At 42.3% G+C, this 19,332-nt stretch overlaps 1 protein-coding gene across 15 annotated transcripts in view; it reads right to left on the bottom strand.

Moving 5' to 3' along the window:
• KCNH7 (potassium voltage-gated channel subfamily H member 7) overlaps positions 1–19,332 on the bottom strand; it is a 418,649-nt gene that overhangs the window by 192,886 nt on the left and 206,431 nt on the right. The window contains exon 2 of one of the 15 annotated variants that reach the window (XM_089519875.1): positions 10,032–10,063. The exons of the other annotated variants lie outside the window; for them this stretch is intronic. The gene's annotated coding sequence lies outside the window, so the exon portion shown is untranslated. The remainder of the gene's footprint in view (positions 1–10,031; positions 10,064–19,332) is intronic. 15 annotated transcript variants of the gene reach the window in all.

Raw genomic sequence — 19,332 nt, 5'->3', positions numbered from 1 at the left:
TTTTTGTAGTTGTGTCTCCCAATGATAGCCATTAAAAAATAACCTTGTAAGCAGTACCATTGCCCAGATCACAGCCATTTTGGTATTGTCAAAGAGCAGAGGGATGAACAAGTATGTCTCCCATGATTTCCCTCTAGCTGAATGCACTGAAACAGGCTTCTGCAGGGACCTCTCAGCCTCCTCAGGATGTCCCTGGGCATAATATCCTCCAAGCACATTCAGCTGGACACATCCCCACTCTTCCCTCCGCCCCACCCCCACTCTCCAACAACATGGAAATGGCTATTGGGGTGAGTTTCACTGCTTACAAGGTAGTCTTGGGAGGAGATTTGCTTAATGCTTTGTCAGAGCAGACTTCCAACCTCAGCAACAACTAAAAAAGTGAGTGGTGATGGTGCACATCTGACTTGTTTGCTTGTGTGCCTCTAACTTATGGAGACCTTAAGGTGAACTTATAATGGGGTTTTCTTGGCAAGATTTGGTCAGAGGAGGTTTGTCATTGCTTTCTCCTGAGGCTGGGAGAATGTGACTTCCCCAGTGTCTTCCAATGGGTTTCATGGCTAAGCAGGGAATTGAACCCTTGTCTCCAGAGTTGTAGTCAACACTCAAACCACTATGCCAAACTACAGTATCTTACACCACTGTAATGCACAAACAGGACACCGGCGACTGCTTTTGGTTGCAACCCTCTGCACACTTACCTGGGATATCTCTTGCTGAATTCAATGGGGCTAACTTTTGATTAGACACATATAGGACTGGGCTGTGAACAGGGACAGTTTGTGAACTGGGAGAGTAACAACAAGGGCTGTTAAATCTAATGGCTTCAAAACCTGACAGTGTGAATTTTCACTTATTCTAAATTAAAAGCACACAAACTCTGAATTATTTATAATTGCAATCATTAGTAAACACCACACTTTATTATTAACAAGCAAAGCCATAAACAAAAAGTATGATGTACTAAATGTCACAGTGGAGGAAAAGAAGGAACACAAGCCTTGCAAATGCTCTTATATAACATTTGCTAATAGTTTTGGTTCATTAATGCTGTATGAGTTCAGGTGTCCAACCTAACACCACAGAAGCACATTAAGTGAAATTTAACTCAGGCACACAACTGATGTAACAACAACAGTATCAAAAACCCAAGAGAAAGATATGAATAACCTAATATGTGAACCAGATCTTTAATATATTACAGCTTAAAACAAGTTTTATGGGATTTTTACACTGGGCAAATCCAAATAGGCTACATACTTCATGTAACTGGGATTGCTTTGGCTACGATGGGGGGCGGGGGGGGGGAGGCCCTGTTTTATATTAAATCATTCACACTATTCCTCATTATGTTTTGGGAAAGTTCCCTTTTTTGACCTGTAGCTCACACCCTATTTGAATAGTTTATTATTAGGGGGTTGGGAGATGAGTAGTCTGACACAATAGGATGACAATTCCATAAAAAAGGGAAAAGAGGAAGAGCTAGTCAACACTTAAGTGTATTATGTGAATTGCTGCAAATCTTCACACATTCACATCGATGCTAAATTGACCTCGCTTTCATGCACAAATCTGCATCTATTTGTTCTCCCTCTGATTTCCTGCATGGCCCTTGTGGTCTCTTCCAACTCTATGATTCTATGATTCTATGTACAGCCATGTGAATCCATGTGGAGTGGACCGTTGGCCACACAAATGATAATGTGTATCCTCACAGATACTCACAGAAATAGAGAAAGATAACCAGGACTGACCCTACCTATAGGCAGGATGAAGCAACTGCTTCAGTTGGCATGTGCTGAGAGTGGATATGTAGACAGCAGCAGCAGCAGCAGAGAATGGAACTGTGCATGCTGCAGAATCTGAAACTAACCACTAATTTTGCAGTAAGATTCCTTCTTGGCCTAAGGCAGGAAAAGTGTCCCTTCCTGCAGAAAACTCATTTACATCAGCTGCTTCCCTGGAGAAGGATGTGTAAATGGGATTCTCATTTCTGGCAGTGTTGTGCCACTATAGCCAGAACAGTGGGCCTTTCCCTTATGCGGGGAATCTGTTCCAGATCACCCAGCATAAGGGGAATCCCACATATGCTCGAGCCTCATTCAAAAGAATGGTGCTTGCGCCCGTGGCATGTACGCCATTACCCCGTTCTGGGGCACACCAAGCCTTCTTCTGTACTTCATTGATCAAATAGATATGGAAGCACCACCACATAAGAGGCAGCATGGTGCAGTGGTTTGAGCACTGAACTGCAACTCTTGAGATCAGCTTCAGAAAACCCCATGAAAGCCTTAGGGTTCCCATAAGTCAGAAACGTCTTGAACAACACAACAAACCACAGTGAATCAGATCCTTCCAAGAGTGCTTTGAGCCCACTGTGGTTTCTGAATAGGCCTGGGCATCCCCCCTTCTCTTGTCTTTTCTTGCTAATAAGATCACAGCTAAAAGTATCTCTCATCATCATCATCATCAAACAGATAAACACTTTAGCCCACTTCTTCTGCTATTCCATTCCATAAAATCAATTGAGAGTGTTGTTTACTTTTCCATTCCTCTCTCCTATAAAAGGTAGTCTGCAGTCTGATATCATCAGCAGATTTCATTAACACTCTCTCATCTTCATCATCAAGGCTGTTGATTAATATTGATTAAAATGGCTCCCAAGATTTGAGTTTTGCCCAAACTTCACTAACAACTTCTCACAAACAGCTTTCTCTCTATCGTTCAGTAAACTTCTGCACTTTCTTTCTTAAAGCACACACTCTCTCTCCCTATTAAACTTGTTTCATTAATATATTCTTTCTTCTCTCTCCAACTTTGTAATTTCCCAGATGGCACCATATCCACTCTGCTATCAAAATACCATGTTATCTGGGTTATTGTCTCAGAAAAAGGCATTAGAACCTGGCCTGTTAGTCGACTGAGCTTAAATTTCAGTTGAGTAAAAGTTTACTTGTAATGTTTTACAATGGGGTGGGCAATAATGTATTTCAGAATCCATTGGTAGATATCTCTGAGTGACTTGCAGCTTTTGTGGTCTGTTTAACTATGGTAACACACCAGAGCATGGCAAAGTTACTTTTTGAATTATGCCTCCCAGAACCCCACAGGAGCATGTTCAGTTTTCAGGATCCATAATCCCTGGCATTCTGCGAATTGTTGTCCTAAAAACTAACACATACACTCTCCCTCCCCCTCCCTCCCTTCTGATCTCTGGTTGTTGAAAGGAAAAGAAAATGCTGGCGCAAAACCAAGAAACATGCCAAGAGCATTCTTCTAGCAATGAACATGAATTCATTTGCTAAACATGCACTTGGATATACTGCTTGTATTTCTTTAATTCTAAGTTTACGTCTTTCTCAGTGAGGCACACATTTGGCTTCACTGAGTGGATCTTGATAAATTTATATTAAAAAGTAGATCCTAGAAAGCTGAACTTTGCCCACCCTTGTCATAAGTCTCTGAGAACCTTGCAGCAAAGTCATAGGTCCAGTTCTGGCTTCATAGATTGTGAAAACATGCCACCAACTTAGTAGAAAATGACATACAGTTGTTTAGAAATGTGGCTTTTAAGACTGCAACTCCCATTACCATCTCCACCACCTTCCCCCAATATAGCCACGACATCATGGCAACTACACTCAGAAAGACAATTTATGCAAGCCCTGGAAATGGTGGCTCTGAAAATGCTAGCTAGCAGTCTTGCTTGCCTGTCCAGTGGTGAGTGAAGCTCTCTTCTTGTACCAGTGACCTTCCTACAAGGCTTTTGCTTGTTTATTTTCATAGAAGTATTTCAAAATACATGTTATCTCAGTTTTTTCCCCTAATCTTCCCTATGTTGATTTGTACAACAGTTTTCCAGAACTCACCAAAGGCTTTTAAAATCCTGGCTCATTCACCTTTTCAGGCTGATTACAAGGTTACATTTATGGCAACAATCTAAGATACACAGATGACACTATAATACCAGCAGAAAAACCTCACATGGGTTGAGATCGATTCAAGGGCTAAACATGCACTTGGTTAACAACAACATTGCACTGAGTTCAGCCAATTCATCACCTCTTTACCCAGATTTAAAGCTGAGTTAAAGACAATACTGTTCAGGGAAGCATTCCCAGACATCAGTTGATTGTTACTGTAGGTTTATTTTTTATTTGTTGCCTACTATATTTTATTATTTAATGTTAATATGTATTAATATGTATTATGTTAAATTAATTTTGCAGAATGTACACCTTAGGCAGGTTTATTTTATTTTATTTTTAACTGATTGTATGCACAGCACTGTGTAAATTTATGGTGCTCTATAAACAAAGCTTTAATAATAATAATAATAATAATAATAATAATAATAATAATAATACTGCAGCCAGAGAAAAATGGCAACATCTGTGAATGGGCCTTCTCCCACAGATATAAGTACAACCATTAGGCAAAGGGCCTAAATACCCTAAGGGCACCAGATCCCATCTGATCATGGAAGTAAACTAAGGTCAGCCTTAGATAGTACTTGTATGGGAGACTATCTCAACCAACACCAGATGCTGTGGGCTATACTTTAGAGGGAAGACCTGGCAAAAAACACCTAAGCATTCTTTCCTTGAAAAACCTTGTGAAATTCATGGGATCACCATAAAAAAAGTTTACAGGTGACCTGAAGGAACAAACACACATTATCAAATCTTATAACAGTGCATATTTGTTAAATAAAGCTCAGAGGGTCCCCCTCCCCGCCAATGTCACAATTATAAACCTTTGAAAGACAAATTCTGCCAGTTTTCAGTGCATTCAGTGCTGATAGATAAGGATCACGAACATCAATGTGCAGTTACTTCCATTCAGGAACACTGACATGAAAGGAAGTAATTCGTGCAAATACGGATTAGTTCTGCCAGCAGCTGTTATTTGTATTTCTCACTTATACCATACAGTTTACTCCTCCGGGGCAACTATCCTTACAGCAGTTAAGCCAGAGTACCTGGAGTTAAGTAACAAGGTGAACATGGCCTGTGACAAAAACACCAGCTTAACAAAACTGAGGATCAACTTGCATATTTCCTAAAATAGTTCACTGTTTAAGGCTCATGCCTGAAACAGATGTTTGGAATTTATTTCCAGTCAGTTATAACGGAGCAGATGTCTTTCCCTAATGCATTTATTATACTGGGATATATTTCTAGCTAGTCTTCCTGGAACAGAGTATGGGCACAGGGCATTTTGTGCTGGTTCCAGTTCTTCTTTGGTAGTAGGTTTTAGAAGATGGTGCTGGAGGGAGGATTCATGATGAACCCCCTGTTATATAACAGATGAGAATTATCAAACTGAAATTAAATCTGGCGAAAAAAGAGGTGCCATTGGTGAAAGGATCACTCTCTCCAAGGAGAGAATGACTGGATGAGGCTAACAGTCCCTTGGAAGAGCAGGCTAATAGGTTGGAGCAGTGGTTCTCAAACTGTGGGGTGGGATCCACAAGGGGCCCCCAAGAGTTGGTCAAGCGGGATGACAGACTTAGAGGCCCTGATCCCTCCTTGTCCTCCTCTACTTCCCAAACCTTTTCTGTCCTGGAGGAGATGAGATAGCAGAGGTATGTGCTTGGAATGTCTGCCTGAGGGGGGGGGGAGGAGGAGGAGGAGGAGGAGGAGGAGGAGGAGGGCTATTCTTTTTTTGTTTTTAAATGTTAATATAAGAATATATATGAATATATGAATAAAAATACACACACTAAATGAACAAAATGTTCTTATTTATATACTACATTGTGTGTGTGTGTGTGTGTGTGAGAGAGAGAGAGAGAGAGGGAGACATCTCCATGTAGATGTAAAAGTGGTTACAAGGGTAAAAAGTTTGAGAACCACTGGGTTAGAGGTACTACCTGTGCCACTAGATGCTTAGGCCACAGGTTATGGCTGTGAGTGCTCTTTCCCCTCAGAGCCACAGACCATGGTCATATATGTATGCAATACATCACAACCCATGGTTCCTATGAATCTGCCAGTCTACTAACATCAACCAATGTAGCCCATGTTGCACAAGAGAGCTTTTTCCTCTGTGATGGCAGTCATTCACAGACTACCCAAGAATTTACTAGTTCTTTCTTTCTTTGTTTCTCATTTGCTGTTGAAGAATTTTCTATTTCAGCAAGACTTAGCATTTGTTTTTTTATGTTATTATATACAGTTTGATCTGGCCCTGTAGACTCTTTCTTTCCTGTTTCCCCCTTGGATTATATGTTTGTTTGTTTAATAAACAAGCACACAGTTAAAGCAAAAGCACCAAAAATAATCCAGAGACTCAGAGCAAATCATAAGCATTACTATCCTAAATATTAAAGGTTTTTGATATATTGTTACTGGCTTTCTGATGGCCTGAAGCTTGGAAAGTGGAAAGAAATCTAGATAAATAAATAAGATGTTCAGCAATGTGCACTAATTAGTGTATGTTTGGGAGCAGGTGGCATTTTGGTACCTTCAGTATGAACACTGGGACGTTTACAAGCACTTCACACACACACACACACACTGAAAGCAAAGGCATTTTTGTGATGAAAGTATAGACCTATGATAGGCATCTTCGTATAGTCCTATGTTGCAAACAATATGGTACAGCATCAATATCAATTCCAGATTTTGTATCATGAAATTGGACCTGTAGTGCAATAACAACAAATATCTTATTGCAATGGCCATCTGTCGGGTATGCTTTGATTGAGATTTCCTGCATGGCAAGGGGTTGGACTGGGTGGCCCTTGTGGTCTCTTCCAACTCTACGATTCTATAATTCTATGGTTTTTGCAAACTAAAAGAAAAATTGAAGCATGGAGATCTTTGAATAGAACCATTGCTTCTTCGTTCACTGGACTTAGATGGCCGTAAATTCTACTTTGCAAAGGTACTGGAGAGGGAATCACATTGGATTACAACCCCAGCATTTCTCACCATTGGCTCCGCCTGCTTGGGGTGATGGGAATGGCAGTCCAATTACAGCTGGAAGGCTACATGATTCCCTTCTTTTATTTCAAGGGCTGTTCAGTGCAGATCCAATTGAAAGCTACAGAGCAATAATATGAAAGCAAAGAAAAGCAGAGGGCCCTGGAAATTGTCCCTCAATAACAATGCCTAGATAGCAGACTGAGCAGGAAGGCACACAGTTCCATGTGGTCACTATCTTCCCCATTCTAGTGAGATATCTTACACTTCTCTTTAAATCAAGTCTAATATTTCTAAAAGGACATGCATAGATATAAAATACGACATAAATATTTTTGCAAGTGTGGATCCCATCCCCCTCCGTTGCATTTCCTCACATTTGATAGGGGGTAAAGAGACACCATAATGGATCCCTTCCCATCCTTTCTAGTCTTAACTCAACACAGAACTTCTGGGACAGGCTGCTTAATCACAGCATACCAGTAGCAGGGGAATATATTTTGATGTCACCATTATCAACCTCCATCAGACTGAAATACCTCAGCTAGCATGGGGACAATGGTGATGCTGCACACTTTTCTATTAAACTAGTGGTTTAATCTCTGAGTCCATCTCTTTCTTTCTTTACAGATTCATTGCCGAAAAGGAACTAAAAATAGCTGGCAGATTGAAATAGATGACTTCTGCTTTTCTATCCTGGTGCAACATTTAAGGGGATAGGTGGGGAAGGAAGGTTCAAGTGGGGTTGTACTGGAAGAATAGATACAATGATGAATATATTGGACTGGCTCTTTATTAGGGAGCTTAGCCAATGATTAAATGACCCCTCTTCCCCTTGACACCCTTCCCGCCTCCCAACCTCAGCATCAAATAGAGGTTTAGTCTATTATTGGAGCTGCTGCACATACTTGTCCACTTGATTTATGGGCTGCTATAGGATTTCCAGAGCATTTCCTTGTTGCAATTGAAGAGGAAGTGGAATACACTCATTGCAGAGGTCAGAGGAGGAGATTTCACCCCCTATCACCACCACCACCACCAGTCTATGGACTGGAGTCTGAAAATGGTCTGCTCAGTTTTGCTCTAACTTCATTTCCAAGGCAGTTTCAACAGCTATAAATAAATATAATTCAACCCTACCCCTTGTGTTTCTTATAATATCTGCACAGACACAATGATGGCTAAGCTGGTGATTACATGCCAGTAATTACACTTAGCATTTATATGCAGCACTTAATCAGACAGCTCAATGTACTCACACATATAATCTTTTACAGCAACCTTTACAGGAGCTTTCAATTGTAGGTCCACCTCATGAGTCCCTGCCTTGGAGGATTGGAAGCCTCTTATATTGTCTTTGGGATCAGACCAAAGAAGGTTCTCTCCAAGGAGAGACCAAGAGGAATTGGTGCAAGAGCATGGACAAGGGAGGCTAAAGATTTATACAGTCTGAAGAGAAACCAGAGTATGTATGTATTTTATGTATACATATGAATTGGGGGATATGGTCATTTAATTTGGTCACTGACAGCAATAAAGTGATTGATTGATTGACTGACTGACTGACTGATTAACAAGGGAGTGAAGGGGGTTGAATACATCCATTTTATATGAGTATCCATTATCTGTCTAAGTTAATTGTAACACAATTATAATCACTTGGACTAAGTTGGACAAAATCCAGATAATTAAGAAAGGCATTATTTAAAATATAAGTTGTACTTAGTTACACTGATACAGTGGCTTCCTTATTATGGGTACAATTTAATCCTGTAACTATAACTTTCTCCCTCCCTCCTTCAAGCACTTTCACATAGTAAGATCCCTATACAGGGGGACATGAGCAAGGAAGATCTGCCCTTGTCTGAAGGTACCATTGTTGAAGTTGTAAGAATCAGTGTGTTGTAGTGATTAAAGTGCTGGGCAGAGATTTTAAAAAATTCACAGGGTGATACCGGGCAAAAACTCACTCTGTGGTTTACTGTGAAGATAAGGTGGGAAGGAGGTAAGTATTGTATGCAGCCTTGAGATAACTGAAGAAAAGGAGAAATCTACAGTGGACCCTTAGTATCTGCTGGGGTTTGGTTTCAGAAGGCCCTGTGGATACAAAAATCTGTGGATGCTCAAATGCCATTGAATAGTAAAATGGTGTCCCTTATATAAAATGGCAAAACCAAGCTATATATATTCAAACCATCTATGGTTGAATCCATGGATAAACAATCTGTGGATATGGAGGGCTGACTGTGAGACATAACCCATCACCATGTGTGGATGTAAGTGCTGGACAGTGGAGAAACTGGATAAAGAAAATCAACTAATTTGAGATGTGGTACTAGAGAAGAGTGCTGAGAATATTGTGGATGGCCAAAAAGAAAAAGGAAAAAAACAACAACAAATGGGTCCTTGAACAGATCAAGCCTAAACTCTCCTTGGAAGGCAAGATGAATAAACTGAGGCTGTTGTACTTCAGCCACATCATGAGAGGCAGGACTCTTAGAAAAGATAATGGTGCTAGGAAAGTTGGAAGGCAGTAGAAAGAGAGGAAGACCACATGTCATATAGTTAGACTAAATCATGAAGGCCATGGGCCTGAACCTGAAGGACCTGAGCAGCAGGATTGGGGATAGTGGGAGTTGGAGAGGTCTCATCCATAGGATCACCATGAGTCAAGGTCAATTTAAAGGCAGTTAACAACAACAATACATAAATAAGGTAGACCATGATCTGCAGTCTCCTGAGGAAGACATGGAACAGGATGGGATATAAGTTCTCACACTCTAGCTTTGTCCTCCCAGTCTGGGGCTGTGGCTATACTACCTTTCTCTAATCCAAAGGTTGCTGACAGCTCAGTATTTGGACTCTGTGCCTCAGAGAAGGCAGTAGTTGCAGCATCATGTCAGAAAAGGTAGGTGGGGTTTTAAAAAGACAAGATAAGATAAGATAAGCCAGATCCTATAAAGAGCTGAAGACAAGTGGAGTTCAGGTTTTGCTAAGGAGGAGAGTTATAACCAACAGCAGATTGTTTTCTCTTTTGTAATTTTTTGTGACTCCCCTTCTGAAGAGTCATGAATAGAAGAGAGATTCCTGATATGACCTTACCTGCATAAGTCAGCTGTCACTTCCTTTGGAAGCTACAAGATCAAGAAAACAGGATTAGGTGTTTGCAGTCCAAATGTTAATAATCCAGGGGAAAATAAAGACATAGAGGAAAAGATACAAGACTCAGCATGTCACCCGATTCAACTGTGGGCTTTGTCACAGTTGGTATGAGGAATGGGCAAGAAGCAGAGTTTGAAGAAGTTATTTTTAGACAACAGCACCCAGAATCCTACAGTAGCCATGTTGCTTGGGGTATTCTGGGAGTTCAAGTCCAAAAAAGGAATTCTTCCAAGCTCTGGAGTAAAGCAACAGATTTCAGACTCACTCTAGATTACAAATGAGGTTTTAAAATATGACTTTTAGCTGGAGGTGTAGCAGATCTTTGGAAGCATTTTTGTACATTTGGTGGGAGTGTGCACCTGTCCCAAAATGTTGGAAGGACATTTTGGACTATGTTAAGAATACTGTAAGGTGTGAAGTGCTGTTATCTCCTTTAATATATATCACTTTATGTAACAGCTAAGAACATAACACTCTGGTTGCAAATCCTGGGTTAGAATACCATGGACAAAATAAGGGAAAGTTCAGAAACAAAACTTCTAAGAGGGAAGGTGCAGCTATGAACTTTAGAAGAAAGATATCATTCATCTACATGAGACCTTTCTGACTCCGCAGTGGAATTATTGTTGTTGTTGGTGTGTGTGTGTGTGAGAGAGAGAGAGAGAGAGAGAGAGACAGACAGACAGTTTCAAGCATGGCAACATTCAGGGTCAACCCATTTAAATCCACACTCCAATCAGTCCCATTGGAGGGGGAATTAGTAAAAAATGAGAGCAGGCTTTGTAAACCTATTTGCTGTGGAAAGATAGCAAGGAGGGAGACAGCAAGCTGGCTCTAAATGCCACAGTCATGTTCTAATACAATGCTGGGTAAAGTGTGAACCTGAGACTTATGTGGCCCCAGCACTGTTTGTCCTCAAACCCTCCAGTTTCCACAGATTACTATTATTATTATTATTATTATTATTATTATTATTATTATTATTATTTCTTATATCCTGCCTTTCCCCAATATAGGGACTTCAGGTGGTGAGCACCAAGTATAAAAGAATACAATTTAAAAACAGTAAAATATTAAAATATATAAATATAAAATTCTTAAAACAAACAAGTTTAAGAGTTAAAACAGTTATAAATTAAAATATAACATGTTAAAATACTAACCATTAAAATTTATGTCCCACAACATTAAAAACCCAGTCTTTGCAAAGCCCTGCCAGCACAAGAACGTCTTTATCTGCTGCTTGAAGGACAGCAGGGATGGCGCTATCCTGACCTCCCTTGGGGGGGAATTCCAATGCTTGAGAGCAGCCACTGAGAAGACCATGTCTCTTGTTCCCACTAAACACATCTGAGAGAGTGATGGAAAGAGAGAAGGGCCTCTCTCGATTATCTCAATACTCTCGGGGGCTCGTACAGGGAGATATGGTCCTTCAAGTAGACTGTGTCATGGTCAGCCAAGATCAGCTCTCGGAGGATGAGGAGGAGGACGAGCCTCCTCCAGAGCAAGAGCTAATTGAGGCTACACCAGGTGATAATCCTGCTCTGCCAGGTTCCAGCTGTGCTTTCCCAGCCCCAGAGGAGGAGGCCCAACCAGGTCCTAGTGCTAGTGAGATGTCTCCTGTGGTGCAACAGCCTAGTGGTGACTCTGGGGAGGAAGCTTGCCTGGATGTGCCTACTTACAAACAGAGAAGGGCTGAGAGTGCTTGCAGGCGCAGATCCAGGAGGACTGCAGAGAGGCAATTAGCCAACCAGCCTCAGGTGGCACGGGGGAGAGTTTCTCTTACTTAAACTGTAGAGAGGCCTCCACTCAGTGCCAGAGTTTTTTTTTGCATGATCCCTTGGTGTGATTGCTGCCAGCACTGGCTCCTTGTATCTTGATTCCTTGTTGCTTTCACCTTGGACCGCTTTGACTACTCTGACTCCCGGTATCCTGACTTTGGCTTGGCTTTCGGACTGCTCTGACTTCTGGTATCCTGACTTCGGCTTGGCTTTTGGACTGCTCTCACACTTACTCCTTGCAAGGTCTGTGGACTGCTTCCACTTGCTGTGCTTAGCCATTCTTATCGGCATAGTGTGGGTGTGCTGGCTGCAGTCCAGGACAGACTGGACTCAAGCCATATAGGGCTTTATGGATCAAAACCAGCACTTTGAATTGTGCCTGGAAATAGACTGGCAGCCAATGGATCTGTTGCAACAAGGGAGTTGTATGCTCCCTGTAGCGGGTTCCAGTTAACAGTCTGGCTGCAGCTCTTTGGATCAGCTGAAGTTTATGAGCACTTTTCAAAGGCAGCCCCATGTAGAGCGCTTTACAGTAATCCAGACAGGATGCAACAAAGGCAAGTACCACCATGGCCAGATCTGACTTCTCCAGGAACGGGCACAGCTGGCACACATGTTTTAACTGTGCAAAAGCACGCCTGGTCACTGCCAATACCTGGGCTTCCAGGCTCAGCGCTGAATCCAGAAGTACCCCAAAACTATGAACCTGAGTTTTCAGGGGGAGTGTAACCTCATCTAACACAGGCTGAATCCCTATTCCCAGATCTGTCTTTTGACTGACCAAGAGTATCTCTGTCTTGTCTGGATTAAGCTTCAATTTGTTTTCCTCATTCAATCTATTACAGTGGTCAGACACTGGTTTAGGACAGAAACAGCTTCCTTGGAATAAGGTGAAAAGGAGTGATAGGTCAGCGAACAGGTGACACCTTACTCCAAACCTCTGAATGACCTCTGCCAGCTCTGAGGGACCCCACAGGCCAATGGCTAGGGAATCGAACAGGAATCCCTCAGCACCACCTTCTGAGAAGCCCCTCCAAGAAAGAATGGAGTCAAGCCCCATCCTAGAGAGACAACTCAGAAGGATACCAGAAGGATGGTATCAAAAGCTATTGAGGGATCCAGTAGAACGAACACACTCCCCATGTCCAGTTCCCTGCATAGGTCATCCACCAAGGCAACCAAAGAGGTTCCTGTCCCATAGCCAGGTCTGAAACCAGACTGACATGAATCTAGATAATCCGGCTCATCCAGGAACCCCTGGAGTTGAGAGGCCACCACACACTCCAGCACCTTGTCCCAAAATGGAAGGTTGGAGAAGGTTGGCTTGTAATTATCTAGTACTGTAGGATCCAGGGAACTATTTTCAAAAGAGGTCTTACCACAGTCTCCTTCAGGTATGTTGGGACCCTACCTTGCTGTAAAGAGGCATTAATCACTTCCCTTACACACTCCACCAGTCCTCTTTTGGCCTGTTTAATAAGCCAGGAAGGGCAAGAGTCTAGTGTACATGTGGTGGCTCTCACCTCTCCAAGGATCCTGTCCACATCCTTAGGCTACACAAATTGAAAAGTATCCATCAGTACAGGAAAAGCCAAGGTTACATCCACCAAACCTGTATCAACTCTGGCGTCTAAGTCAGAACAAATCTGAACAATTTTATCAGCAAAATGGTGGGCTGTCCTTCTTCTGATCCTCCTCCAGGTGAATTGCCTTGTCAGGAAACCTCCAACTAACTTATTGAATGAGAATAGAAAGCCAAAATGAAGTCGTGGCTTTCTCCGTATCTCTTCACATGCTGTCATAGCAGTTCCATTCTTTTCCTGTGGGAAACAGACATAAAAGTGTGTCTTTTGTTAAACAACTTTTTCCAGTGTGACAAAAGACACACTTTTAAAACTGCCTTCCTTGGGAAGAGAATGGAAGTGCTACAACATTATGTGTACAGGCAGGGAGAAAGCTGCTGCTCTCCCACTCCATTTTGTCTTTCTCATGTGGTTAAGGCTCCAATACAGGAAATTTACCTTTTAAATAGATTGAAGCCCTCACTGTACTATTTATCATACAAGTTGCCAGTTTTTAAAAACCAGAAACAGACTTTCAGTTTGTTTGGTTTTTGTTAATTTTGGCAGCTTGTGCATTCCCTACAGGAATTCAAGGGCAGCATGTCATAGTTACCTTTCCCTATGAGTGTGTAATAGTTACCTATCCCTCATTTAAGGCATCTGAGGGGCTGTATATGCAGCCCCTAAGGTGTGGCAGGATGCCACCCCTTTCCTAGCTGAATTGAGGCTGCGGCAATCTCACACCACGGCCCTGATTCGGCCTTTTGAGGGCACAAAAAGGAGTCGTAAAAAGTGGGTCCTTTTTGCACCCTCAAAAGGACACCATAGCCACATTGCTGCAGCTATATGGCACTCCTTCAGTGCTGTGCTGTATGGATGTAGCGCCAGAGGAGTGCCATGATGCTGCGCACCATGTAGAGTGGCATGCAGCATCAGGGCACCCTGAGGGGCAGAGTCAGGTGTGTGTCGTGAGGACCCTATGCTCTGACTCCACCCCCATGCTGGCCTTAATGGTTGCTGAATACAGGGCCTGAGAGACCTTTCCTGGTTGAAAGTTAGAACTTTGAACTTTTCTTTTGTGAGCAACAGTTCCCACAATCCCTCAGCCCACCATGTTGGCTTTGGGATTCTGGGAGTTGTGGTTTCAAAAAATTAGTAAGTTCCACATTCTGCTGAAAGAAGACATTTGGAATAATCCATTCGCAGTTCACAGACCACATTCTTATTCATAATGTTATTTACTTATTTATTTCAAAGATTTATAGCCCACCTTTTCCCCACAATGGGATTCAAGGCAGGCCCATAGCTAGGCCTTTAGGGGCCCTGGGGCAGAAAGTAGGGCTTTGTAGGGCAGAGTGTTCACACGCTCCTGGGTCCTACCATGGGCGCCATCTTGGCACACCGCCGTTTTGGGCCCCCTTTGGCTGGGGGCCCCGGGGTGTGCCCCAGTTGTCCCGGCCGAGCTACGGGCCTGATTCAATGTGGGTATATACTCCCCAAGGTGAATTATACTAACCAAGATGAGGTTTAGAACATTGCTGTACTTGCATGCTTAAATGTAAGACCCAGTGTTTTACTTTCGATTTCACTTTAATAAGGGGGCATGAGAATGAAGTGTAACTGCAAAACTGTCAGGAAATGCCAAGAATAGATGGACTCCTTTAGAAATCTCCCCTGGAAATAATTGTTCATTTAAAATATTTGTAACAGTGCTCATGGGTGTTGGTATACTTTACCCAGGGCCTGGAGGTCCAGTAGGACCCCAGGCCAGGCTGCAACTGCTCTCATTATAGGAAAACATTGAAGATAAACTGTAGATCATACTTACAAAGGCATCTTGTGGCATCTTTGAGACTAAATGAAAGAAAGCAGCTGATAGTATGAGCTTTTGTAGAACCTTCGTTGGGTCTAATGTAAATCTTTTCTTGTATGCATGTTTTGTGTCCAGTCTTGTGACTGGATAAATTATATCCTTGTCTGCATGCAACTACCGCAAGCCAGGGTAGTGTAGCGGTTTGGTTGTTGGACCAGGACTGAGAGATTCAATCTCCCAGTCAGCCATGAAAATTCCTTGGATGACATTGGGCAAGTCACACTCTGTCAGGCTCATATGAGGAAGGCAATGGCAAACCTTCTCCAAAAACATCTTGCTAAGAACACCCCATGTAAATTAGAGTTGGTTTGAAGGCATATAACAACAAACGTATCTCTCGTCCAGTCTTGTGAGCTTTACTGGAGGCAGTCAGAAGCAGTGTTAGATCAGTTTCTCAAGTAACTTTCTGAACTGCTCAGCATCCAGCTCCAATCTAAGCACTCTCTACAATACAGTGTGTTTGTGCTGTGTAAGACTATGATGTTTATCACACTATACTCTTAAAGTGCTACTATTCCACTTTGACTCCTCTAGCTGCCTCCTGTTGCATTCTGGGATTGGCAGTTTTAAGGAGGGGTATTTAGAATTCTCAGGCAGAGTTCTCTGCCTGAGAATTCTAAATACCCCTCCTTAAAACTGCCAATCCCAGAATGCAACAGGAGGCAGCTAGAGGAGTCAAAGTGGAATAGTAGCACTTTAAGAGTATAGTGTGATAAACATCTGGGACTATAGAGTTCATATATACTGTTAGTAACTGTAGCAAAAAAAAAGCTTCAACAAATTATCACTCGTCAAAAATTGTGAGCATTCAACAATGGGGCAATAGGTTAAACCACCTAGCCTTTTTGTGAATTTGTAAGAGAGACTGACTTCATGGGGGCAATTCATAACCCTGCAATAAAACACATCAGGAAAATAAAGATTTAAAATTAATTGGTTTTCAGCCACATTGATCTATTACAATTAGGGTTGCCATTAGTCAGGACCTCCAAACTGGGACAAACGTAGGACAAATATAGGACAACATTTTCAAATGTAGGACACATTTTTAAAAAATGGAGGGCATGTGGAAAAATTGGATGATTTTTTAAAAAAATGTTAATATAAATGCATGTTTCTTAGGCATGCTCAAAATGGAGGACATTTTGGCATTATTCCTAGACAGATGGCAGAAATGTACTTCCCTTTCTGGCCAAACCACCCCCCTCCATTCCAAACAGTACATTTGGGCATTGAACATGGCTTTATTTAACATGGCCTCTTGCATATTTCAGAGGCTTATAAATAAGGGAGTTAAATAGAGGGGGGTTAGATGGGCATGGGCTTAAATTCTAAAGCACCAGAGTCGTTCTCTCTGCAGGGCTCTAAGACTACATACACACTGCAGAAATAACCCAGTTTGACACTACTTTAACTGCCCTGGCTCAATGCTATGGAATTCTGGGAAATGTAGTTTGTTGTGGCTCCAGAGCAGAGCTCTGCTTGTTCAGTGGCAGGAGCTGATCTGCCTGTGTAGTTTGGCTATCTGTGAATTTCACAAACCGCTCGTATTCCCAGTGATTGGGTGGTATATAAATAAATACTACTACTACTACTACTACTACTATTATTATTAAATAAGGGGGTTAGAGAGAGGGGGGAGTAGATAGAGAGGGGTTGGAGGGGGGCTTAGATGGAGAGAAGGAGGTAGATAGAAGGGGGCTTAGAGAGGGCTTAGCTAAAGTGGGGTAACAGAGGGAGAGGGAGTCAGAGAGAGGGTTAGAGAGGAGAGGGGTGTGTGTTTGGGGGGCCTTGGGGAGGGGGCTTCCCATGTTGATCCTGGGGGGAGCCTGGGGCCCAGGAGGAGCATGGAAGGTGCCCTCTTGCCTCTCCTGGGTGCCAGCCCCTTCCTCCTCTTCTGAGCCTTGCCAAGGCCTCTTCCTCCTCCTCTTCTCCGAGGGCTGGGTCCCTGAGGCGCCCCTCCCCTGGTGAGGCAGCTCTCCCAGTGCTTCAGAGCCCCTTCCTTGCAGAGGAGGAGGAGGAGAAGCCGAGGAGGAGCCCTGCCTGACTAAGCCTGCTCCTTGTAAGGGCTGGCCAATAGGGGGCAAGGCAGAGCAGCAGAATCCTCCCCCTGCCAGCTCCAGCCCTGCTGCGTTCCCTCAGCTCATCACAGTATAGGGATGCAGCAGGGCCAGGAGCCGGGGCAGTCACGCCTCCCGCCGGGTTATGGCAACCCTAATTACAATACAAAAATTAAGACAGGATGATCCCTTTATTAATGACCCCCAAAATTACACAATAGTTAGCAAACCTGTAGGAATCTCAGGATGGGTGTCAAAAGTAGGCATTTCTTCCAAAATGTAGAATATGTCCTAGTAACTTCCAGAATTTAAAAAAAAGAAACTTTTCCCACAGCTTACTGCATATATGTGATGGAAAACTGTGCTGCTGGAGCAAGATGCCTGGGCCTTGGCAAGAAGCCATAACAGCTGACAGAAAACAGTAAACCAAGAAAAGAAATAAATGTGCACACGCTTTAATGAGTACCTGTGTGAGCATTTTGTGTCAGAATTATGCCACTATATTTATGAAGATTCTAGAATTGCCACTTTTCTCAGAAGCATCCAGTCCCAAAATGTGAATAATTTGAATATATTTATTCATATTCATATCTGCACACTTTAACAATGCTCATTGTTTAGCAGCTAACTAAAGAGGCACGGAACAGCAAAATAACCAAAATGAAGCAGGTTTAACCACATGGTGATCTTGAGAATACAAAAAACAAAACAAAAACAAAAGAACTTCACAACTGTATCACCCTGAATGTAGAATTTTCTGCCTCAGTGTGTTTCAATGTCCTTCTATTTGCCTATACTCCGTTATTTCTTGAAGATATATAGGGTTTTCCCCACCGAGGCCTTATCACATTACAAAAGTGAGCTGAGATACAGAAATAGAGAAGAGGCTTTCTACTTGCTTCTCTTCATGCTGATGAATCACTTCTGTTCTATTCCCAAGGGAGATGGTTGTAAGAGCATGCCTTTTACCATGCTGGAAAAATCTATTTGGCAAAAACCATACTTTTATGACCATCTTCCTCTGGAAGGAGAATAGAGTGCAACAATGTCTTGTGGGACAGTAAGCAGAAAGTCACTTCAGTTTGTGATAAGACTCTAACTCTAATACCCTGAGTGAATTAGATCCTCTCTGTTCTTGGAAGCTAAACAGGATCATATCTGGTTAATACCCAGATGTAGTGACCTGGCAAAGAATAGCAGGCACCATAGGCTACATTTCAGAGGAAGGAACTGGCAAAACAACCTTTGAATATTCCTTGCCTAGGAAAACCCCATATAATTCAGGGGTCACCATATGTACACAGGCAAACTGAAGGCACAAACACATACACAAAGCTTTTTGTCCATTTTTTGCATATCCCCCTCCTTATAACTTGGGCTCTTGCTCTTGCTCAGTTGCAGTTTGCAGTTTAAAATGTTAAATTTTATTGCTGCTTTGCATTTTTCCTTATGCAAATTTGTGGGTGATTTTTTTTTTAATGTTTATGTATACAGTTCTCTGTATAAGGGATAGCAAACCTTTGGCCCTCCAGGTGTTTTTGGTCCACAGTTTCCATCAGTCCCACCAGCATAGCCAAAGCTAAGAGTTTTTAATCCCAAACACCAGAAGGTGAAATTTTTTCATCCTCTCATCTTTATACAAGTAAATAAACATTTTATTTATACTCCAAGTCTGAGACACTATACCAGTTTTTCAGCAGTTTTAAGATCATAATTCAGATCTTTCCACAACCACAGATGGTATGCTTGGAGGAAGAGAGCATACCGTAAGTCAGAGTTCAGTGGAATGTAGGCAGCTTCTGATTATGCGATTCATACAAATTATGTCAGATTCTGCCAGTCAGATGTACTGGAGGCAAGAGCATGAGACTGAAGCCGTTGTAAAGTATCTGGGTGGTAGCAGGAAGAAGGGGAGAATTTTTAGCATTTTAATGTAGTAAAGGCTCAGTCCTAATTCGTAAATGT

The sequence above is a fragment of the Sceloporus occidentalis genome, unplaced genomic scaffold (assembly GCF_023333645.1).
Source record: "Sceloporus occidentalis isolate IW3139 unplaced genomic scaffold, rSceOcc1.0.p SCAF_4, whole genome shotgun sequence".
Lineage (NCBI taxonomy): Eukaryota > Metazoa > Chordata > Lepidosauria > Squamata > Phrynosomatidae > Sceloporus > Sceloporus occidentalis.
Note: the sequence above shows the minus strand (reverse complement) of the source record. Positions and strands in the feature narration are given on the sequence as shown.